The sequence below is a fragment of the Dendropsophus ebraccatus genome, chromosome 6 (genome assembly GCF_027789765.1).
Source record: "Dendropsophus ebraccatus isolate aDenEbr1 chromosome 6, aDenEbr1.pat, whole genome shotgun sequence".
NCBI classification, from domain to species: Eukaryota; Metazoa; Chordata; class Amphibia; order Anura; family Hylidae; genus Dendropsophus; species Dendropsophus ebraccatus.
The window spans coordinates 152,968,613-152,993,180 of NC_091459.1; the positions used below are offsets into that span (position 1 = coordinate 152,968,613).

At 47.7% G+C, this 24,568-nt stretch overlaps 1 protein-coding gene across 3 annotated transcripts in view; it reads left to right on the forward strand.

Annotated features, from left to right (window-relative positions):
* Nucleotides 1-1,378: 1,378 nt before the first annotated feature.
* Nucleotides 1,379-24,568, forward strand: part of LOC138794567 (zinc finger protein 271-like) — a 53,458-nt gene continuing 30,268 nt past the window's right edge. For 2 of the 3 annotated variants that reach the window (XM_069973312.1, XM_069973314.1), the window contains exon 1: nucleotides 1,379-1,461. The gene's annotated coding sequence lies outside the window, so the exon portion shown is untranslated. Of the gene's footprint in view, nucleotides 1,462-6,007; nucleotides 6,025-24,568 lie in introns of those variants that run through there. The other variant, XM_069973313.1, reaches the window with a different exon arrangement.

A 24,568-nucleotide genomic window follows, 5' to 3' on the forward strand; every position in this document is an offset into this window, starting at 1 on the left:
TCTGCAGTCACAAGAGGCCGATCTCCCCTTGCAGTCCCGGCACTCCAGAGACGTCACCGCAAGGAGAGAATGGCCTCTTGTGACCACAGGCAATACACTGCCTACAGCCACAAGTGTACCTGACAGGGAGGAAGCCGATGGCCAGCCCTGCAGGGGGCCGCATGGATGGGTAAGTAGATTAATTACTGTGATTTGGCGTCCTAGGCCATGGCCTACCCCTTGTCCCAGCCCTGAACCTGTATTTACCACTTGATATGGCTCTTTGTGGTCTGTATGTCTATAGGCGTTCCGTAATCCTCTGTAAACCAGGCCCTGTCATCCAGTCCAAACTCTGTTTTTAGGGTCCATTTACACAGAAAGATTATCTGACAGATTATTTGCCAAAGATTTGAAGCCAAAGCCAGAAACAGACTATAAACAGAGATCAGGTCATAAAGTTAAGCCTGAGATTTCTCCTCTTTTCAAATCCATTCCTGGCTTTAGCTTCAAATCTTTGGCAGATAATCTGTCAGATAATCTTTCTGTGTAAGTGGACCCTTATGCTGCGTTTACACAGGCAGATTTATCTGACGGATTTTGGAAGCCAAAGCCAGGAATGGATTTGAGAAGAATATAAATCTCTGTTTTTCCTTTATGAACTGTTCCCTGTTTATAGTCTGTTTCTGGTATTGGCTTCAGAAATCTGTCAGATAAATCTGGCTGTGTAAATGCACCATTATGCTAAGTTTACACGGAGCGATAACTTGCCCGATCGTACGATTAACAATTTCGAAGTAACGATTTTTTAAAAATAAAGATCAGCGTTTAGATGGAACGATATATCGTACAGAAAATTCTTTTGCGATCGTTTTGCGATCGCTTAACCCTATCTCACACAGGTAAAATCAGTGAATGACTGTTTACACGGAACGATCGGTGAATTTTTTGCAAACGACAAACGACGATTTAAGAACATGTTAAAAGATCAAAGTGAACGTTTTTTCAATCTTTCGCCGCGTTTACACGTACGAATATCATTCGAATTTGATCGTTATCGTGAAAATTCGACCCAAAAATTGCTCCGTGTAAACGTAGCATTAGTCTGTTTCATAGTGGCAGATATAGGGAGTGGGGGTGGCCGTGTAAAGGACCATGTATATGTGTGTATGTACGTGTGTGTGCGTGCGTGCGTGCGTGTGCGTGTGTGGTGTTACCTGATTATACGTCGCTACTTCAGGACACCTCACCTATACCGCACGCTCCTCATCCTGATCACATGATTGTAACATCATCACAGGTCCTATATTCTCCACTCTCCAGATCACATGACTGTGACATCATCACAGGTCCTATATCCTCAGCTCTTCTCATCTTGATCACATGACTGTGACATCATCACAGGTCCTGTCTTCCTCATGATCCTGGCAGGTCCTGTGTGTGTGTGGAGATCTCTGCTCCATAGTGTGTGACCCCAGCAGTAAGGTAAGCTTACAGGAGGAGGGATGTTACATTGTGTTACTATCAGTGTGACCCCAGCAGTAAGGTAAGCTTACAGGAGGAGGGGTGTTACATTGTGTTACTATCAGTGTGTGACCCCAGCAGTAAGGTAAGCTTACAGGAGGAGGGATGTTACATTGTGTTACTATCAGTGTGACCCCAGCAGTAAGGTAAGCTTACAGGAGGAGGGGTGTTACATTGTGTTACTATCAGTGTGTGACCCCAGCAGTAAGGTAAGCTTACAGGAGGAGGGATGTTACATTGTGTCACTATCAGTGTGTGACCCCCCCAGCAGTAAGGTAAGCTTACAGGAGGAGGGGTGTTACATTGTGTTACTATCAGTGTGTGACCCCAGCAGTAAGGTAAGCTTACAGGAGGAGGGGTGTTACATTGTGTTACTATCAGTGTGTGACCCCAGCAGTAAGGTAAGCTTACAGGAGGAGGGGTGTTACATTGTGTTACTATCAGTGTGACCCCAGCAGTAAGGTAAGCTTACAGGAGGAGGGATGTTACATTGTGTTATTATCAGTGTGACCCCCCCAGCAGTAAGGTAAGCTTACAGGAGGAGGGGTGTTACATTGTGTTACTATCAGTGTGACCCCCCCCCCCCCCCCAGCAGTAAGGTAAGCTTACAGGAGGAGGGATGTTACATTGTGTTACTATCAGTGTGTGACCCCCCAGCAGTAAGGTAAGCTTACAGGAGGAGGGATGTTACATTGTGTTACTATCAGTGTGACCCCAGCAGTAAGGTAAGCTTACAGGAGAAGGGATGTTACATTGTGTTACTATCAGTGTGTGACCCCAGCAGTAAGGTAAGCTTACAGGAGGAGGGGTGTTACATTGTGTTACTATCAGTGTGTGACCCCCCCAGCAGTAAGGTAAGCTTACAGGAGGAGGGGTGTTACATTGTGTTACTATCAGTGTGACCCCCCCAGCAGTAAGGTAAGCTTACAGGAGGAGGGGTGTTACATTGTGTTACTATCAGTGTGTGACCCCCCAGCAGTAAGGTAAGCTTACAGGAGGAGGGATGTTACATTGTGTTACTATCAGTGTGACCCCAGCAGTAAGGTAAGCTTACAGGGGGAGGGATGTTACATTGTGTTACTATCAGTGTGACCCCCCCAGCAGTAAGGTAAGCTTACAGGAGGAGGGGTGTTACATTGTGTTACTATCAGTGTGACCCCAGCAGTAAGGTAAGCTTACAGGAGGAGGGATGTTACATTGTGTTACTATCAGTGTGACCCCCCCAGCAGTAAGGTAAGCTTACAGGAGGAGGGATGTTACATTGTGTTACTACAATCAGTGTGTGACCCCCCCAACAGTAAGGTAAGCTTACAGGAGGAGGGATGTTACATTGTGTTACTATCAGTGTGTGACCCCAGCAGTAAGGTAAGCTTACAGGAGGAGGGGTGTTACATTGTGTTACTATCAGTGTGACCCCCCCCAGCCAGCAGTAAGGTAAGCTTACAGGAGGAGGGATGTTACATTGTGTTACTATCAGTGTGACCCCCCCAGCAGTAAGGTAAGCTTACAGGGGGAGGGGTGTTACATTGTGTTACTATCAGTGTGTGACCCCCAGCAGTAAGGTAAGCTTACAGGAGGAGGGATGTTACATTGTTTTACTATCAGTGTGACCCCCCCAGCAGTAAGGTAAGCTTACAGGGGGAGGGGTGTTACATTGTGTTACTATTAGTGTGACCCCCCCCAGCAGTAAGGTAAGCTTACAGGAGGAGGGATGTTACATTGTGTTAGGGTGGTATTACACGAAGCGATTATCGTTCGAATAATCGTTCAATCGGTCGTATTTGAACGATTATCTTTAAGTGTAATAGTAGACAACGATTAAACGACGAACGATTGGTCGCTGGTCGTTTAATAGGTTTTGAATCTATTTTTATTGTTTGTCTTTTACACATCGTTCGCACATCGTTCGTTTGAATAAGATGTCGTTAGCCGTTCCCTGTTCATTCGCAAATTGAAAGGGGAGTGTTCTTGAATTTTGTTGCTCCAATATAACCGATAATCTTTCCGTGTAGTAAAACGAACGATTATTAGGCAACCGCTATTGCGATCGTTGGAGATCGTTAATTGAAAAAAATCGCTTCGTGTAATACCACCCTTACTATCAGTGTGTGACCCCAGCAGTAAGGTAAGCTTACAGGAGGAGGGATGTTACATTGTGTTACTATCAGTGTGACCCCCCAGCAGTAAGGTAAGCTTACAGGAGAAGGGGTGTTACATTGTGTTACTATCAGTGTGACCCCAGCAGTAAGGTAAGCTTACAGGAGGAGGGGTGTTACATTGTGTTACTATCAGTGTGACCCCAGCAGTAAGGTCAGCTTACAGGAGGAGGGGTGTTACATTGTGTTACTATCAGTGTGTGACCCCCCAGCAGTAAGGTAAGCTTACAGGAGGAGGGATGTTACATTGTGTTACTATCAGTGTGTGACCCCCCCCCAGCAGTAAGGTAAGCTTACAGGAGGAGGGATGTTACATTGTGTTACTATCAGTGTGTGACCCCAGCAGTAAGGTAAGCTTACAGGAGGAGGGATGTTACATTGTGTTACTATCAGTGTGTGACCCCAGCAGTAAGGTAAGCTTACAGGAGGAGGGATGTTACATTGTGTTACTATCAGTGTGTGACCCCAGCAGTAAGGTAAGCTTACAGGAGGAGGGGTGTTACATTGTGTTACTATCAGTGTGTGACCCCAGCAGTAAGGTAAGCTTACAGGAGGAAGGGTGTTACATTGTGTTACTATTAGTGTGTGACCCCCCAGCAGTAAGGTAAGCTTACAGGAGGAGGGGTGTTACATTGTGTTACTATCAGTGTGTGACCCCAGCAGTAAGGTAAGCTTACAGGAGGAGGGGTGTTACATTGTGTTACTATCAGTGTGACCCCCCCCAGCCAGCAGTAAGGTAAGCTTACAGGAGGAGGGATGTTACATTGTGTTACTATCAGTGTGACCCCCCCAGCAGTAAGGTAAGCTTACAGGGGGAGGGGTGTTACATTGTGTTACTATCAGTGTGTGACCCCCAGCAGTAAGGTAAGCTTACAGGAGGAGGGATGTTACATTGTGTTACTATCAGTGTGACCCCCCCAGCAGTAAGGTAAGCTTACAGGGGGAGGGGTGTTACATTGTGTTACTATTAGTGTGACCCCCCCCAGCAGTAAGGTAAGCTTACAGGAGGAGGGATGTTACATTGTGTTAGGGTGGTATTACACGAAGCGATTATCGTTCGAATAATCGTTCAATCGGTCGTATTTGAACGATTATCTTTAAGTGTAATAGTAGACAACGATTAAACGACGAACGATTGGTCGCTGGTCGTTTAATAGGTTTTGAATCTATTTTTATTGTTTGTCTTTTACACATCGTTCGCACATCGTTCGTTTGAATAAGATGTCGTTAGCCGTTCCCTGTTCATTCGCAAATTGAAAGGGGAGTGTTCTTGAATTTTGTTGCTCCAATATAACCGATAATCTTTCCGTGTAGTAAAACGAACGATTATTAGGCAACCGCTATTGCGATCGTTGGAGATCGTTAATTGAAAAAAATCGCTTCGTGTAATACCACCCTTACTATCAGTGTGTGACCCCAGCAGTAAGGTAAGCTTACAGGAGGAGGGATGTTACATTGTGTTACTATCAGTGTGACCCCCCAGCAGTAAGGTAAGCTTACAGGAGAAGGGGTGTTACATTGTGTTACTATCAGTGTGACCCCAGCAGTAAGGTAAGCTTACAGGAGGAGGGATGTTACATTGTGTTACTATCAGTGTGTGACCCCAGCAGTAAGGTAAGCTTACAGGAGGAGGGGTGTTACATTGTGTTACTATCAGTGTGACCCCCCAGCAGTAAGGTAAGCTTACAGGAGGAGGGATGTTACATTGTGTTACTATCAGTGTGACCCCAGCAGTAAGGTAAGCTTACAGGAGGAGGGGTGTTACATTGTGTTACTATCAGTGTGACCCCAGCAGTAAGGTAAGCTTACAGGAGGAAGGGTGTTACATTGTGTTACTATTAGTGTGTGACCCCCCAGCAGTAAGGTAAGCTTACAGGAGGAGGGGTGTTACATTGTGTTACTATCAGTGTGACCCCAGCAGTAAGGTAAGCTTACAGGAGGAGGGGTGTTACATTGTGTTACTATTAGTGTGTGACCCCCCAGCAGTAAGGTAAGCTTACAGGAGGAGGGATGTTACATTGTGTTACTATCAGTGTGACCCCAGCAGTAAGGTAAGCTTACAGGAGGAGGGATGTTACATTGTGTTACTATCAGTGTGTGACCCCCCCCAGCAGTAAGGTAAGCTTACAGGAGAAGGGATGTTACATTGTGTTACTATCAGTGTGTGACCCCAGCAGTAAGGTAAGCTTACAGGAGGAGGGATGTTACATTGTGTTACTATCAGTGTGTGACCCCAGCAGTAAGGTAAGCTTACAGGAGGAGGGGTGTTACATTGTGTTACTATCAGTGTGACCCCAGCAGTAAGGTAAGCTTACAGGAGGAGGGATGTTACATTGTGTTACTATCAGTGTGTGACCCCAGCAGTAAGGTAAGCTTACAGGAGGAGGGGTGTTACATTGTGTTACTATCAGTATATCTTCCATAATAATGAGACATGATGGTAAAGAATACATAACTGGACAGGCTGTTGGCAGCATGGACGATGCAGTCGGAGCTACTGACAGCAGATTTCTACCTTAACCAGGGCGCCACCTAGTGTTGGTGGTAATCACATGCACCTGATCATACTTAAAGGGGTAGTGCACAAAAATGTTTTTTCTTTCAAATCAACTGTTTCCATGATTTGTAATTTACTTCTATTAAAAAAATCTCAAGCCTTCCAGTACTTATCAGCTGCTGTATGCCCAGCAGGAAGTGGTATTATTTCCAGTCTGGAGAGCAGGAGAGCTTTTCTATGGGGATTTGCTCCTTCTCTGGACAGTTCCTGACATGGACAGAGGAGGCAACAGAGAGCACTGTGTCAGACAGGAAAGAAAACACCACTTCCTGCTGGACACACAGCAGCTGATAAGTACTGGAAGGCTTGAGATTTTTTAATAGAAGTAAAGTACAAATCTCTGGCACTTCATGGCAGCAGCTGATTTGAAAGAATTTTTTTTTTTTTGGTGCACTACCCCTTTAACTGTTCTGTACGGATCTTTGAGTTTAAAGGGAATGCACCATCAGGTCTGGGCTGAAGCACTGGAGGCGGGCGGACCCCCCCCCCTTCCTCTATGACACTGCCATATCATAGAGGGGCTGGGGTTTCCTCCCACCTGGGGCTGGGTCGGCCCGCCTCCAGTGCTTCGGCCCAGACCTGATGGTACATTCCGTTTAGATGGGTTGGCCACTTTCTAGTAAAATTACTCGGTGTATATACTGACAGCAGCTCCCTGTGTACTCGCTGTATATACTGACAGCAGCTCCCTGTGTACTCGCTGTATATACTGACAGCAGCTCCCTGTGTACTCACTGTATATACTGACAGCAGCGCCCTGTGTACTCACTGTATATACTGACAGCAGCGCCCTGTGTACTCACTGTATATACTGACAGCAGCTCCCTGTGTACTCACTGTATATACTGACAGCAGCTCCCTGTGTACTCACTGTATATACTGACAGCAGCTCCCTGTGTACTCACTGTATATACTGACAGCAGCTCCCTGTGTACTCACTGTATATACTGACAGCAGCTCCCTGTGTACTCACTGTATATACTGACAGCAGCTTTCTGTACTCACTGTATATACTGACAGCACCTCCCTGTACTCACTGTATATACTGACAGCACCTCCCTGTACTCACTGTATATACTGACAGCAGCTCCCTGTGTACTCACTGTATATACTGACAGCCGCTCCCTGTACTCACTATATATACTGACAGCAGCTCCCTGTGTACTCACTGTATATACTGACAGCAGCTCCCTGTACTCACTGTATATACTGACAGCAGCTCCCTGTGTACTCACTGTATATACTGACAGCAGCTCCCTGTACTCACTGTATATACTGACAGCAGCTCCCTGTACTCACTGTATATACTGACAGCAGCTCCCTGTGTGCTCACTGTATATACTGACAGCAGCTCCCTGTGTGCTCACTGTATATACTGACAGCAGCTCCCTGTGTACTCACTGTATATACTGACAGCAGCTCCCTGTGTACTCACTGTATATACTGACAGCAGCTCCCTGTGTACTCACTGTATATACTGACAGCAGCTCCCTGTGTACTCACTGTATATACTGACAGCAGCTCCCTGTGTACTCACTGTATATACTGACAGCAGCTCCCTGTGTACTCACTGTATATACTGACAGCAGCTCCCTGTGTACTCACTGTATATACTGACAGCAGCTCCCTGTGTATACTGACAGCAGCTCCCTGTGTATACTGACAGCAGCTCCCTGTGTATACTGACAGCAGCTCCCTGTGTATACTGACAGCAGCTCCCTGTGTATACTGACAGCAGCTCCCTGTGTATACTGACAGCAGCTCCCTGTGTACTCACTGTGTATACTGACAGCAGCTCCCTGTGTATACTGACAGCAGCCCCCTGTGTACTCACTGTGTATACTGACAGCAGCTCCCTGTGTACTCACTGTGTATACTGACAGCAGCCCCCTGTGTACTCACTGTGTATACTGACAGCAGCTCCCTCTGTACTCCTCACTGTATATACTGACAGCTGCTCCCTGTACTCACTGTATACAGAGGGGGAGTCTGTGGGCACAGGAGGAGGCAATCAGGAAATAGCAGGCAACCAAGTGAAGGGGGGGCAATTGCCGGGCAGCGACACACGGGATCAATATCTTAGATTGCCCATGGTTGGCGGGTGGCGACCAACCAATCACGGCGATCTGGTGCCAAACATCACAGCCACCTCCCACCTAGGTACAGCGGCAGAACTAACTGGCCAATCGCAGCAATCTATGTCACGGGGGATTGAAACTCCCGCTTATGGGACAAGCTTAGTGTGACACACACACACACACACACACACACGCTTGTTTAAAGGACTCGCGTCCCGGTATGTCATGGGTCCTTAAAGTGTCACTGTTGTGTTTTGCAGAAATCAATAGTCCGGGTGACTTTAAGAAACTTTGTAATTGGGTTTATTAGGCAAATCTGCCATTATCTGTATTTAAAAAGACTTTCCCCAGGCGCCCCCCCCCCCTCCTCTCATCCACTGCTCACTATCAGGAAATCTCCACTGGTTTACATCAGTCAGCCCTGTCTAATCTATGGAGGGGGGAGGAGGGAGATAAGTCAGGAGCAGAGAACAAAAGATTACACAGCAGGGAGCTATGTGACAGCTGGTATTCAGAGGAGAGAGCCTGGTGATTATGTAAATTAAACAGCTGTAAATTAACTGTTTGTTGTCCTGTTTTGGTGCCTCATCTCCCTCAACCCCTCCCCTCTCTATAGAGAACAATGAAGACGGGGGGAGAGCTTTAAACTACTTTTTATGATAAAAATGCACTTTTTGGCTAATAAACCCAAATACAAAGTTTCTTAAAATCGATTGATTTTGATTTCTGCAAAAAAAAATGTAAACGACAGTGTCACTTTAAGGGGTTAAAACCTTAAAGGGGTACTGCGGGCCGGAGGGTATTTTGGGGGATCGCTGGGGAGGGGGTGGAAATTGAAGATGGAGGTCACTTACCTCCTTGGTTCCAGCGGCGGCTCCCGGATCGTGCCGCCCCGCACCCCTGTCCCGCGGCCGCTTCCTGGTTAGAGCTGTGGCTTGAGATGTGACGTCTTAAGGCAGCTCTGCCATTCAGCGGTTGTAGTGGAGTCCCGCCTTGGCCGCTGAATTGCAGAGCTTCCTTGAGACGTTGCGTCTCAAGCCGAAGTAAAAAGTATTGAACACACACAACAACGGTTTCTTTTAACTGCTTAAGACTTCATTTTCTTTACTTTTCTCTTTTTCATCCAATACAAACATATGCATGTTCACAATAGTAAAGTCAGAAAGTATATATCACCCAGTGGATCATAGTAGCAGAGTCTTTTATATACGTCTTACTTCAGCGTATATCCATTCAGACGCAGCTCACGGTAAGGCCAGAAATGTCCAAGAAAGATACGCAACGTTTCAAGAGCTCTCGCTCCCTTTGTCAAGCCTACTGCACGTGCATCCCATCACCATTAGATACACGCCCACCTCTCACGAGATATAACACAAATCTCACGGAGCCTAAGTACTGGTACCTTATATAACATTATTCTCATAAGAAGAGACTGAAATTACAATTTTCATTTAACCCTTTTGGGATCAATGCCTCCACTCACTAGGTGGTTGCACTGGTGGAAGGAAGTGTCTCGCAAAACTCGTTTCACCATAATTCTGTTCTTTTTTTCTGATGCTCTCTCACTCTCTCTCTTTCTCTCTCTCTCTCTCTTTTTCTCTCTCTCTCTCTCTCTCTCTCTCTCTCTCTCTCTCTCTCTCTCTCTCTCTCTCTCTCTCTCTCTCTCTCTCTCTCTCTCTCTCTCTCTCTCTTTTTCTCTCTCTCTCTCTCTCTTTTTCTCTCTCTCTCTCTCTCTTTTTCTCTCTCTCTCTCTCTCTTTTTCTCTTTTTCTCTCTCTCTTTCTCTCTCTCTCTCTCTTTTTCTCTCTCTCTCTCTCTCTCTTTTTCTCTCTCTCTCTCTCTCTTTTTCTCTCTCTCTCTCTCTCTCTTTTTCTCTCTCTCTCTCTCTCTCTCTCTCTTTTTCTCTCTCTCTCTCTCTCTTTTTCTCTCTCTCTCTCTCTCTTTTTCTCTCTCTCTCTCTCTCTCTTTTTCTCTCTCTCTCTCTCTCTTTTTCTCTCTCTCTCTCTCTCTCTCTCTTTCTTTCTTTCTTTCTTTCTTTCTTTCTTTCTTTCTTTCTTTCTTTCTTTCTTTCTTTCTTTCTTTCTTTCTTTCTTTCTTTCTTTCTTTCTTTCTTTCTTTCTTTCTTTCTTTCTTTCTTTCTTTCTTTCTTTCTTTCTTTCTTTCTTTCTTTCGTTTTTGGGCATAGTTCCTTATTGCACTGCGGTGTTCCCTTAAAGGGGTAGTGCGGCGGTAAAGAATTATTGACAGAATAACACACATTACAAAGTTATACAAAGTTATACAACTCTGTAATGTATGTTATGTCTGTGAATGGCCCCCTTCCCCGTGTCCCACCACCCCCACCCGTGTACCCGGAAGTGTGGTGCGCTATACATACCTGTCACGTGCTGACTTCTCTCCGATCTTCAGTCTGTGATCTGTGCTCAGCCAATCGCGGCTGAGCATCTGATGACGCTGAAGAGGGCGGCCGGCACTCAGGACGCTCGGAGGGATTCGGCCGGGCCGTCCGAGGACGACATCGCAGACTGAAGATCGGAGACGAGTCGGCACGTGACAGGTATGTATAGCGCACTACACTTCCGGGTACACGGTTGGGGTGGTGGGACACAGGGAAGGGGGCCATTCACAGACATAACATACATTACAAAGTTATACAACTTTGTAATGTGTGTTATTCTGTCAATAATTCTTTACTGCTGCACTACCCCTTTAATCTAACTTTCATGGGTCTCATTGTTTGCCCGACATAAACTTTCCTGCATGGACATTTTACCATGTATACCACCTGCTTAGAGTTACATGAGTGCCTTCCCCCGGTTTTCACTGGGTGCTCTTTAGTGGGGTGCATAACCTGGTCTGCATTGCGATTCTGGCAGGCTAAACATGGGAAGGCACCTGTTTTTTTTAGCTCTAAGGAATTTCTGTCTAGATTTTTTATTTTTCCGTATATCTGCTCTCATCAGATAATTAGCGAGTGTTTTGCCTTTTTCTGAAAATAAATCTTGGGGTATCCCTGAACATCCTCCCAAATTTGGGATCAGCCCGAAGGAGTCCCCAATATTTCAGAACGTTTTTTTTCACCATGTTAGAATGACCCTCATACGTTGTAATAAACATAGGTTTCGAATTGTCTGGATCTTCTTTTTATTCCTTTTCTGTCTTATTTCTTCTCGTTTTTTTGTCCCAGGGGATGGCACCCATGTAATTTTAAGCAGGTGGTATACATGCTAAAATGTCCATGCGGGAAAGTTTATGTCGGGCAAACGATGAGACCTGTGAAGTTAGATTAATGAACACCGCAGTGCAATAAGGAACTATGCCCAAAAACTAAAGAGACAGAGAGAGAGAGAGTGCATCAGAGAAAAAAGAACAGAATTATAGTAAAACGAGTGTTGTGAGACACTTCCACCAGTGCAACCACCTAGTGAGTGATCTAAGATGGATGGTATTGGAAGAGGTAGAAGGTACAGATAGTGGACAGACGCAGAAAAGATTGTTGCAGCGTGAAGTATACTGGATATAAGGTACCAGTACTTATGCTCCGTGAGATTTATGTTATATTTCCATGATATTTGATGTATTTAAATGTCTATTTTAAACCAATTTCAGATCTCGTGAGAGGTGGGCGTGTATTTAATGGTGATGGGATGCACATGCAGAAGGCTTGAGAAAGGGAGCGAGACCTCTTGAAACGTTGCGTATCTTTCATGGACTCTTTTGATGTTTCTGTCCTTACTGTGAGCTGCGTCTGAAAATGAAATCTTAAAGGGGTAGTGCGGTGGTAAACAATTATTGACAGAATAACACACATTACAAAGTTATACAACTTTGTAATGTGTGTTATGTCTGTGAATGGCCCCCTTCCCCGTGTCCCACCACCCCCGTGTCCCACCACCCCCACCCGTGTACCCGGAAGTGTGGTGCGCTATACATACCTGTCACGTGCCGACTCGTCTCCGATCTTCAGTCTGCGATGTCGTCTTCGGACGGCCCGGCCGAATCCCTCTGAGCGTCCTGAGTGCCGGCCGCCCTCTTCAGCGTCATCAGATGCTCAGCCGCGATTGGCTGAGCACAGTTATGCTCAGCCAATCGCGGCTGAGCACAGTTATGCTCAGCCAATCGCGGCTGAGCAGACGATGACGCGGCAGAGGGCGGCCGGCATTCAGGACGCTCGGAGGGATTTGGCCGAAGACGACATCGCTGACTGAAGATCGGAGACGAGTCGGCACGTGACAGGTATGTATAGCGCACCACACTTCTGGGTACACGGTTGGGGTGGTGGGACACAGGGAAGGGGGCCATTCACAGACATAACATACATTACAAAGTTGTATAACTTTGTAATGTGTGTTATTCTGTCAATAATTGTTTACCGCCGCACTACACCTTTAAGCAGTTAAAAGAAACCGTTGTTGTGTGTGTTCAATACTTTTTACTTCGGACTGTTATGTTGGCTGAGGAGCGGCCTAAATGATCACACGTGGACCCAGTGGATAGGATCCTATTCACATTTGTTGGTTGTACGTCACGTCTCAAGCAGCTCTAACCAGGAAGCGGCCGCGGGACGGGTACGGGGCGGCGCGATCCAGGAGCCGCCGCTGGAACCGAGGAGGTAAGTGACCCCCGGCTTCAGATTCCACCCCCTCCCCGGGGATACCTCAAAACTCAGGCCCTTCAGCTGTTGCAAAACTACAATTCCCATCGTGCCCGGACAGCCAAAGCTTTAGCTTTAGGATGGGTTCACATGCACGGGGGATTTTTACATTTCACTGCGCTAAGTAAAGCCCAGTCCCCCTTAACCCACCGCTGCCCATTTAATACTTTACCCGTCCGCGCTCCGGCCTGCTTCTGTGGCTTCCGGCTCCCTGACGTCCTGCTCAGCCAATCAGTGGGAGCAGGGAGACAGCGCCGTGATTGGCTGAGCAGGACTTCCGGGAGCCACAGAAGCAGGCCGGAGCACGGATGGGTAAACTAAAGCACTGTTGGGCTATGTTTTCAGTATTTTTGCTCAGTATTTTGCAACCAAAATCAGGAGTGGATTGAAAACGTAGAAAGGCTATGTTCACACTGTTGAAGTTGAGTGGATAGCCGTCATTTAACGGCAAATAATTGCTGCTGTATTGAAATAGCGGCCGTTATTTGCCATTAAAGGAAAAGTCCAGCCAGACGAATGCTGGGGAGGATAAAAAAACAAAAACATGCTCTTACCTCCTGCGCTCCAGTGCTGGTGGCAACATCCTGCCACTCCGTCCCCGGGACCCCTGCCACTTCCTGGTCCGAGCAGGCTCATGATGCATGAAGTCTGCTTAGTCAGCAGCCGAGGCGGGAGTGTGAGATAGTGTCGGGGGAGCAGATGACGGCTCAGGCCTCCGCTGGAATGGGTGATGATCCTGGTACCCCTGTTAGGTTGGGATGTGTGGCCTTTCATGCGTTAAAATGCTTTGAATTGTTGGTGGACAGTGTCGCCAAGACTGCCTTTCAGCCCCCTTGGTCCAGCGCTGTAATCCATGCCAATCACCCCCCCAAATGTAACATCGCCAGGGGGAGGGTCAATTCTTATAAAGCAAGGACGGGAGAGGGGGAAACAATGGAAGCTCCGCCTACATTTCTGTAGGAACCTGCAGCAATGGTGCCTCGTACTGCTGAGTCATAAGATCAACTTTTGATGTTGACCTGACTCTATGGAGACAAGTCACAACCTAGGTATAGGATGGTTTCAGATTTAGAGTTAGCAGCTGCAGTTCTGCTTACACCTTGGCGGGTCTGCAGCGAGTCCCCGGCCCTATACTTTTAATGGCAGACAAACACGCAGCAGGGATGTACATCCCTGCTGCGAGTTTGTCTGCAGCCCACCCCATTAACCCCGCCAGAGCTGATACTTTACCTGATCCCGGCTCCGGCGGTTCCCGATGTCTTCAGCAAGCGGGGACCAGGTGAAGTATATGCTCCAGCCAGCTGCCCGCAGCCCCTTTAACATCTCCCGCAGCCCAGGCTGCACGATCTCCCCACCGCAGCACCGATCGCTTGCACGCCCCCCCCCCCCCCTGCAGGGGGGCGATCGGTGCTTCCGGGGGCGATCGTGCGGCCGGGGCTGCAGGGGGGGGGGGGGGGCGATCGGGCGGCCTGGGCTGCGGGCGGCTGGCTGGAGCATATACTTCACCTGGTCCCCGCTCCGGCTTGCTGAAGACATAGGGAACCGCCGGAGCTGGGATCAGGTGAACTATCAGCTCCGGCGGAGTTATTGGGGTGGGCTGCAGACAAACTCGCAGCAGGGATGTACATCCCTGCTGCGTGTTTGTCTGCCCTTAAAAGTATAGGGCCGGGATCTGCAGCGAGTCTCGCTGCAAATACGCAGCAAGGGGACTCGCTGCAGACCCGCCAAGTGGGTTTGTAGCCTTAAATCACAAACAGCTGATGTACGTATCAGTAATGTTAGTTTGGGAAGCGCCCCCATTATTAATTTGTGTTAACTTTTTTAGACAGAATATGGGGCAGTACTACTCATGCGCAGTGTATTCACATGAATTACATAAACATTCAATACAGGCGGGGTTTCAAGTCACAAGACACATGTCACACTCTGACAGGTTAGTCCATAAATGGTAGCAGTTTCCTGTCCTGCGCAGTCAGGCTGGCAAAATGTGTTGTTTACCATAAATTGTTTATATATCGGTGTGTCTCTCTCGCTTCTATATTGTGACTGCAATGATAAGTTCAGGGAGCTGTGCTCATTGGCCTGCTGCCAGCATTCCTTTCCTTTCTAATTCAGAGGGTTTATATATAGGTGTAGTCATACTTGTACGGTGGAAGTAGGTAAAATCCCATCCCCTGGCCTTATCAGTCCTCCATTTGACATCTGTGAAGCTTGGACTGGGATCACTGGAGTTGGTGAATAGCCAGACGGTTCTTCTCCTCTTTCGAGGTTTCACGCGAAAGAAAATACACAAACATTTTGACCAACAAATAAATCAGTATCATGCATAAATAGGAGGTCCTCCCCCTGGAGTCTGTATTCTAGCTTCTTCACCATAGAGCAGGCTAGAATGGAGTTACAATAAGAGACATTACATGAGGTATACCAGGGGGAACTACAACTCCCAGCATGTCCAGCCTGTTATGGGATATCAGAGGACATTACAGGAGGAGATATAATAGGACTACAGCGTGCCCAGCCTGTTATTATGGGATATCAAAGGACATTACAGGAGGAGATTTAAGAGGAGTACTACAACTCCCAGCATGGACAGCCTGTTATTATGGGAGATCAGAGGCCATTACAGGAGATATAAGAGGACTACAACTCCCACCATGGACAGCCTGTTATTATGGGAGATCAGAGGCCATTACAGGAGGAGATATGAGGAGAACTACAACTCCCAGCATGGACAGCCTGTTATTATGGGAGATCAGAGGCCATTACAGAAGGAGATATAAGAGAAGGACTAAAACTCACAGCATACAGAGGGAAGGTATTAGTGAGCCCCGCCTCCTCATGTCACATGACAATGATCACAGGTCCTCTCCCGTTCTCAGCCCCGCCCCCTTATGACGTCACCACAGGTCCTTCATCCATATGCAGCCTCTCCCATTCTCAGTCCCGCCCCCTTATGACGTCACCACAGGTCCTTCCCCAGTGCAGCAAACACGGCAGGTCCTTCCCCAGCCCCTCCAGCCCTCCCCCGGACTTGGGGTCGGCAGCACTCGCTCCCCCGAGGTCGGTGATGCGGCGGGCGTCTGTCTCACTGCTTGGGCAAGTGTCGGGGGCCCCGGCACTTGCCCGAGTATGCCAGGTGCCCTGCATAAACCATAAACTGCAAAACAGACAAAAGTAATAACATCTCTACAATGTGACCTACTATGTAACCACTAGATTTACTTATAATAACCAATTAGTGAATTCACAATCTTCAGTACGGGATCTTTTTAGTCTTTTTTTACTTCATTTTGTACCTAGAAAACATCTCTATGATTAGATCACACAGGTCTAATGACTGGTCACATGGTCACATCTCTTCCTGTACATAATCATATAGTATAATATATAGACCAATAATATGAAGTAACTGGGCGCTTATTACCCATACAATATTTGGATCCTACTGAATTGTCTCGTTTCACTGAGATCATTAAATATTATACGTAAAATAACCACCATAGAAATAACAGCAAAGTATATACTATACATCTAAGGTTTCAAACTTATATATATACACCATATGATCTTTTTGTAATGGTTAGTAACATAGGTATGGATCCTTAACCCCTTAACGACATCGGGCGTACCCATACGCCCCCGTTGCCTGGGCTTTAACGCAAACGGGCGTATGGGTACGCCCGATGTTTCCCCGATCGCTGCGTGTTCACACACAGCGGTCGGGGAAGATGGCCTGCTATAAATCATAGCAGGCCATCATAGCTTCACGGCACGGGGGGTGGTTAACACCCCCGTGCTTACGATCGCCGCTATAGGCTGATCAATTCAGATCAGCCAATAGCGGCGATCGGAACCTTTCCGGGTCATCGGTGACCCGATGACCCGGAAAAAAATGGCGGTCGGTGCTGTCCGAGGACGGCACCGACCGCCATTACTGTAAAAAGTAATGGTGATCGCCGTGCCACCGGCCCGATCGCCGTGAACGGCCGGCCGGCCGTTCACGGCGATCGGGCCGGTGGCACGGCGATCAGAGTCCCACAATATAGTAAATACCTGCCCTGGACCCCTCAGCTAGGTAGCCGAGGGGTCCAGAGCAGGTATTTGTACATTACTCACCTGTCCCGGGCTCCTGATCGGCGTCTTCCGGGTTCGCGGCGTCCTCCGTCATTCCGTTCGGTCTTCGGGTCTTTCCGGCGGTCCCCGTCGTCTTCTTTCGGCTATTTTCGGCTCCAGCCTCGTCATTTTCCGGATTTTGCGCTCTGCTGCCCCCTAGCGGCTGATATGTGTAATACACTTATCAGCAGCTACAGGGATATTCAGAATGTAGAAAAAGGGGTTTTTTTTTTTCCAAATTTTTTTTTTTCTATTTTCCGCACCCTATCGCCGCTGAGTGTTGATCAGCATCGCACGAAAGTGCGCTGCTAATCAGCAACTCCTCCTTTTTGGCGTAGGGTGTTTTTTTTCTATATCCTACTGCCACGGTCTGCTTATAAGTGCCGCACATAAGTGCGCCATTTATCAGCAACTCCTTTGTTGGCGTAGGTTTTTTTTTTATACTTACTGTAAAAAATCACGTAAAAAACACTACATTACACCACACTACATTGAATAAAGTTTGACACTACACCACTACATACCCCATATACCAATCCCCGTATAAAGATGGCCCCCAGGGTGTTTTCGGCGTCAGAGGGATACGTTATTATTACCTCCGACACCGAAACAGCCAGTGAGGATGAATGGGGGGGATCCTTCTTTCCTCCATTCATCCTCATCATCCAGTGACGTGTCTGGGGGTAGCATAGCGTACGCTGCCCCCCAGACACGTCTTTTCTGCCAGCACCGTCCCAATAAGAGATGACGGTATGGCGTGAAATTCTACAAACTCTGTGAGTGTACCTCAGGGTACACTTACAGATTTCGGGTACGTGCAAACTGCGGAATGGCGAAGGATAACCCTTTGTGCATTCCGCAGCTGGCACCCGCCGGCGGACTAATGCGGGCGCATGTCTCTACCCGTGTCATAGACTCCAATCTATGCACGGGCGGAATCCGTCGTCCATCCAAAGAATGAACACGTTGGACGGAGAGCGGAATCCGCCCGTGCATAGAATGGAGTCTATGACACGGACGGAGACGTGCGCCTGCATCAGTCCGCCGGCGGGTGCCAGCTGTGGAATGCACGAAGGGTTATCTGTCGCGATTCCGCAGTGTGCATGTACCCTTAGAGTGTATGTAGGAAGGGACACCCGAATCCAGCCCCCAGATGCCCCCTCCCCCCCACCCATCCTCGGAGTTAGTGGGAAGATCGTCCGGGAACTGATCTTCCCACTGCTGGATAAAGGTCACCACCTGTACGGGGATAACTTTTATACCAGCACCCCCTCTTACGGTCCCTCGCTGCCCTGTAGCTTGCGGCACGATCCGAACATATCAGAAGTAGTAATAGCGCCCTAATATTTAGCAGCCATGGAGCGGACCCAACGCTTCTGGATATGAAGGACCCCGTATCGCACCAGGACAACATTTTCCAGGTGACGTCCCCCACACTGGAGAACAGGAGACCCCAGAAGAAGTGCAGAGTGTGGGGTAACAGGGGGATCAGGAAGGACACCATTTTCCAGTGTGACACCTGTCCTGATCCCCCCGGCCTCTGCATACTGGATCGCTCCAAGGCGCACCACACGTCACTGGGGTTCTACATTATCTAAATTCTGTCCCTTATTCCTATTTCAGGGGTCACGTTGATCCAGGGATTATTCTGATCGCCATTATGGAGTCGGGAAGGAATTTTTCCCCTGTGATGAGGCTACTGTCGTCTGCCTCACGAGGATTTTTTGCCTTCCTCTGGATCAACACAGGTTGAGTTTGATGGACACCTGTCATTTCCAACCTTATAAACTAATAATTGCCCTAATACCCCCAAATAAATTAGAATGGTCCCTTTTCCCCAGCTAAGTAGGTATGGCCGCCATTCCCATTAGAGACTTGCCATGATGCAATTACAAAGCCTCTGTGCGGCCAGGACAGTAGAAACCCCCCACAAGTGACCCCATTCTGGAAACTACACCCCATAAGGAATCTAACAAGGGGGGCAGCGGGGATATGGCCCCCTGGTGACGGCCACATTTGGGACGTGAAAGTGAAAAAAATTGTATTTTTTATTTTCTCGGCACATGTTCTACGTAAGTGCCCGTCACCAGTGGGGTCCATATGCTCACTGCACCCCTTGTTAGATTCCTTATGGGGTGTAGTTTCCAGAATGGGGTCACTTGTCGGGGGTTTCTACTGTCCTGGCAGCACAGGAGCTTTGTAATTGCGACATGGCCTCCATCCTCCATTCCAGCCTCTAAATGGCGCTCTGTCCCTTTGGTGACTTGCCCTGTGCCCATATGGCACATTATGCCCACATGTGGGGTATTTTCGTACTCAGGGGACACTACCCTACACGTTTTGTGTTCATTTTCTTTTTTAACCCCTTGTGGAAATGGAAAAAAATCAAGGCTAGACCAACATTTAGTGTAATTTTTGTAAAATTTTTACTCTAAATTATTAATCTTGTCATGTTTTTTCATTTTCACAAGGGGTTAAAAGATAAAAAAAAACATTTAATGTGTAGAGCAATTTCCCCTGAGTACGGAAATACCCCACATGTGGACATAAAGCGCCATGCGGGTGCAGGGTAAGCCTCCGAAGGGAAGAAGCGCCATTTGGTTTTTGAAGGCTGGATTTGGATGGAATGGATTTCGAGGGGCCATGTTGCATTCAAAAGGCCCCTGTGTTGCCAAGACAGTTGAAACCCCCCACAAGTGACCCTATTATGGAAACTACACCCCTCAAGGAATGTAACAAGGGGTGTAGTGAGCATATGGACCCCACTGGTGACGGACACAAATGTGGAACAATGTGGCGTAAAAATGAAATATTACATTTTTTACACTATAATGTTGGTTTAGCCTTGAATATATCATTTTCACAAGGGGTTAAAAGAGGAGAAAAAAAAACAAAATGTGTAGCGCAATTTCCCCCGAGTCCGTAAATACCCCACATGTGGACATAAAGCACCATACGGGTGCAGGGTAAGCCTCCGAAGGGAAGGAGCACCATTTCGTTTTTGAAGGCTGGATTTGGATGGAATGGATTTTGAGGGGCCATGTTGCATTCAAAAGGCCTCTGTGTTGCCAAGACAGTTGAAACCCCCCACAAGTGACCCCATTATGGAAACTACACCCCTCAAGGAATGTAACAAGGGGTGTAGTGAGCATATGGACCCCACTGGTGACGGGCACAAATGTGGAACAATGTGGCGTGAAAATGAAATATTACATTTTTTACACTATAATGTTGGTTTAGCCTTGAATTTATCATTTTCACAAGGGGTTAAAAGAGAAAAAAACACACAATATGTGTAGAGCAATTTCCCCCGAGTCCGTAAATACCCCACATGTGGACATAAAGCGCCATGTGGGCGCAGGGCAAGCCTCCGAAGGGAAGGAGCGCCATTTGGATTTTGGAGGTTGGATTTGGCTAGAATGGATGATGAACGCCATGTCGCATTTACAGAGCCCTCGTGCTGCCAAAACACTGGAAACCCCCCACAAGTGACCCCATTCTGGAAACTGCACCCCTCAAGGAATCTAACAGGGGGGGAAAAGAGGATATGGACCCCTTGATGACGGGCACATTTGTGCCATGAAAGTGAAAAAATGAAATTTTTCCCTTTCACGTCACATTGTTCCACATTTGTGCCCGTCACCAGTGGGGTCCATATGCTCACTGCCCCCCTTGTTAGATTCCTTGAGGGGTGTAGTTTCCAGAATGGAATCACTTGTGGGGGGTTTCCAGTGTCTTGGCAGCACGAGGGCTCTGTAAATGCGACATGGCCCTTGAAATCCTTTTCAGTGAAATTCAGCTTCCAAAAGCCAATTGGCGCTCCTTCCCTTTGGAGGCTCGTCCTGCGCCCCCTTGGCACTTTATCGCCACATGTGGGGTATTTCTGTACTCGGGAGAAACTGCGCTACACATTTTTTGTCTTTTTTTTCCTCTTATCCCTTTAAGAAAATGAAAAATTGAAGGCTAGAACAACGTTTTAGTGTAAAAAATAAATTTTTCTTTTTTCACGCCATATTGTTCGGAAAATCTGTGAAGCACCTGTGGGGTCCAGATGCTCACCGCACCCCTTGTTACATTCCTTGAGGGGTGTAGTTTTCTGAATGGTGTCCCTTTAGGGGTGTTTTTTAGGTTTTGACACCCCAGAGCCTCTGCCAACCTGAAGTGGTACAGTCAAAAATGACCAAATATAACGGAGGCGTTGAAATTCACTAGGCGCTCCCTTATATCTGAGGCTTGTGGTTGCGTCAAATAGCGCAATAGGGCCACATATGGGGTATTTCTATAAACTGCAGAAACGGGGCAATAATTATTGGGGTGCATTTCTCTGGTAATAGGTTTATAATTATGAAAAATATTGGATTACAATAAAATTTCTGCACAGAAAATTAAAATTTTCAAATTCCTTACACACTTAGCTTTTATTTCTGTGACTCCCCTAAAGGGGTAAAACACTTTCTGGATGTGCTTTTGCAGAGTTTGGGGGGTGCAGTTTCTGAAATGGGGTGCTTTGTGGGGCTTTCTAACATACAGGCCCCTCAAATACACTTTAAACCTGAACAGGTCCCTAAAAATATCTGATTTTGAAATTTTACTGAAAATTTGGAAATTTGCTGCTAATGTTTTAAGCTCCCTATTGTGTAAAAAAAATGAAAAATAGTTTAATAAATGCCGCCAACATAAAGTAGACATGTTGCTAATGCTATTTAATATATAATTTATGTGGTATAACCACTTTCTGTATACGCAAAAAAGTTTCAAAGTTGGAAAAATGCATTTTTTCACATTTTTTCACATTATTTGGGTTTTTTTCATAAAGATTTGTTATGAGTATCGACTCCAATTTACCAGAAATGTAAAGTACAATATGTCACGAGAAAACAATCTCAGAATCAGCCGGATAGGTAAAAGCATCCCGAAGGTATTAATGACTAAAGTGACACTGGTCATATTCATAAAATTTGTCTCTGTCATTAAGGCCATTTCAGGCTCTGTCCTTAAGGGGTTAAACCTATCTTTTGACTGACAGGACACACATATATATATATATATATATATATATATATATATATATATATATATATATATATATATATATACCACCTGTAAGGACATACCTATATAGGTGGATGACGTCCACTTACATTCCCTGGAACAGGCAGGAAGATGACAGACTATGCAGACAGGCACTTTACACTGTTACTTAAAGTAAGTTATGACAGGTGTAGATAATACAGCCGTACACAACCCTCTTTGCTATATTTCTTGACCCCTGGGCCGCCCAATGTGAGGATACTACACCACATTACACATGGCTTCCTTCTCCTGGTTTAGTCCAATAACTCACAGTGAGATACAAGGCTGCCGGCAAACACAGTTACTTACTTACTCTCCGGATGCCATCTTCACCCCGTACCTCCTCTCCATCCGCTGGTCTCACAGCTTGTCGCTGCTCGTCTCTGAAAAAGACTTAAAAACAAACAGATCCACATCTCCCCAACCCCCTGTATACTATGTACGGTTACCTCAGGAAGAGACCGGAAACATCTCCCCATCCACCTGTACACTATGTACGGTTACCTCAGGAAGAGACCGGAAACATCTCCCCATCCACCTGTACACTATGTACGGTTACCTCAGGAAGAGACCGGAAACATCTCCCCATCCCCCTGTATACTATGTACGGTTACCTCAGGAAGAGACCGGAAACATCTCCCCCTCCACCTGTACACTATGTACGGTTACCTCAGGAAGAGACCGGAAACATCTCCCCATCCACCTGTATACTATGTACGGTTACCTCAGGAAGAGACCGGAAACATCTCCCCATCCCCCTGTATACTATGTACGGTTACCTCAGGAAGAGACCGGAAACCTCTCCCCATCCTTCTGTATACTATGTACGATTACCTCAGGAAGAGACCGGAAACATCTCCCCCCCCCCCCCCCCACCTGTACACTATGTACGGTTACCTCAGGAAGAGACCGGAAACATCTCCCCATCCACCTGTACACTATGTACTGTTACCTCAGGAAGAGACCGGAAACATCTCCCCCTCCACCTGTATACTATGTACGGTTACCTCAGGAAGAGACCGGAAACATCTCCCCCTCCACCTGTACACTATGTACGGTTACCTCAGGAAGAGACCGGAAACATCTCCCCATCCACCTGTATACTATCTATTGTTACCTCAGGAAGAGACCAGAAACATCTCCCCCTCCACCTGTACACTATGTACGGTTACCTCAGGAAGAGACCAGAAACATCTCCCCATCCACCTGTACACTGTCACGGCCGCGGCGGCGTCCCGTGCTCCGGGCCGCCGCCGCGACCTCTCTCCGCCCCATGCAGCCGCCGGGGTCCATGTGCAGGGACCTGGTGCTGCTACCTGTTCGGCCCCGGGGGGCGCCTTACCTCGCCCCGCTCCTGTCTCCGTCTATGCTGGACGGCGCGCGCGTCTCCGCCTCCTAGGGCGCGCGCGCGCGCGCCGGCTGTCTCAGATTTAAAGGGCCAGTCCGCCCCTAATTGGAATCACTCCGCCCCATCACTCCCTATAAATCCCAGCATGCCCTGTCTCTCGTGTTGGAGCCTCTACATGCTTCCCATAGCGTTTGGCCCAGCTCCCTGTTGTTCCTGACCCCAGTCCCTGTCCGCTGTCCCGGTCCCTAGTCCCTGTCCGCTGCTTACCCATTGTTCCTGAGCACTGCCTGCCACCTGCAGTTACGCCTACAGACCTCTGCCTGCACTATCATCTGCCTACTCCTCCTGCCACGCCTCGCCTGCTGTCACTAGCAACCAAGCCAGGGGTAGCGAACTGGGGGTCGCCTGCCGCAGCAAGTCCATCCCGCCTTGCGGCGGGCTCTGGTGAAAACCAGCGGCCCCTTAGACTCCACTCCCTGGTGCGGTTACTACCATCGCTAGTGACGGTTCAGTGGATCCACGACTCCAGGTGTTACAGTAGGCTCCAACCATGGATCCCGGCGAGGTGCCTGATATCCGTGACGTAGCCCAAGTGGTCGCCCAACAGGCGCAACAGATCCAGCAACAGTCGCAGCAGATTCAACAACTGACCGCCGCCTTACAGCATCATACTACAGCCCAGTGCTCTCCACCTCCTGCAGCTCCTTCGAGACTTCGACTGGCTCTCCTGAGTAAATACGGAGGCGATCCCAAGTTGTGCAGAGGATTCCTGACTCAATGCACCATGCACATTGAACTTTTAAGTAGTCAGTTTTCCACCGAGCGCTCTAAAGTGGCTTTCATCATCAGCCTACTGGAGGGTAGAGCTCTGGCTTGGGCCACGCCTCTCTGGGACCGAGATGACCCTGCTGCTGCCAATCTCCGAACCTTCCTGGCCGGGTTTCGCTCCGTCTTTGAGGAACCTGCCCGTGCGTCTTCGGCTGAGACAGCTCCTCAATCTCTCTCAAGGGAGTTCCACCGTTGGCGACTACGCCATCCAGTTCCGCACCCTGGCAGCAGAATTAGACTGGAATGAGGCCGCTCGAATAGC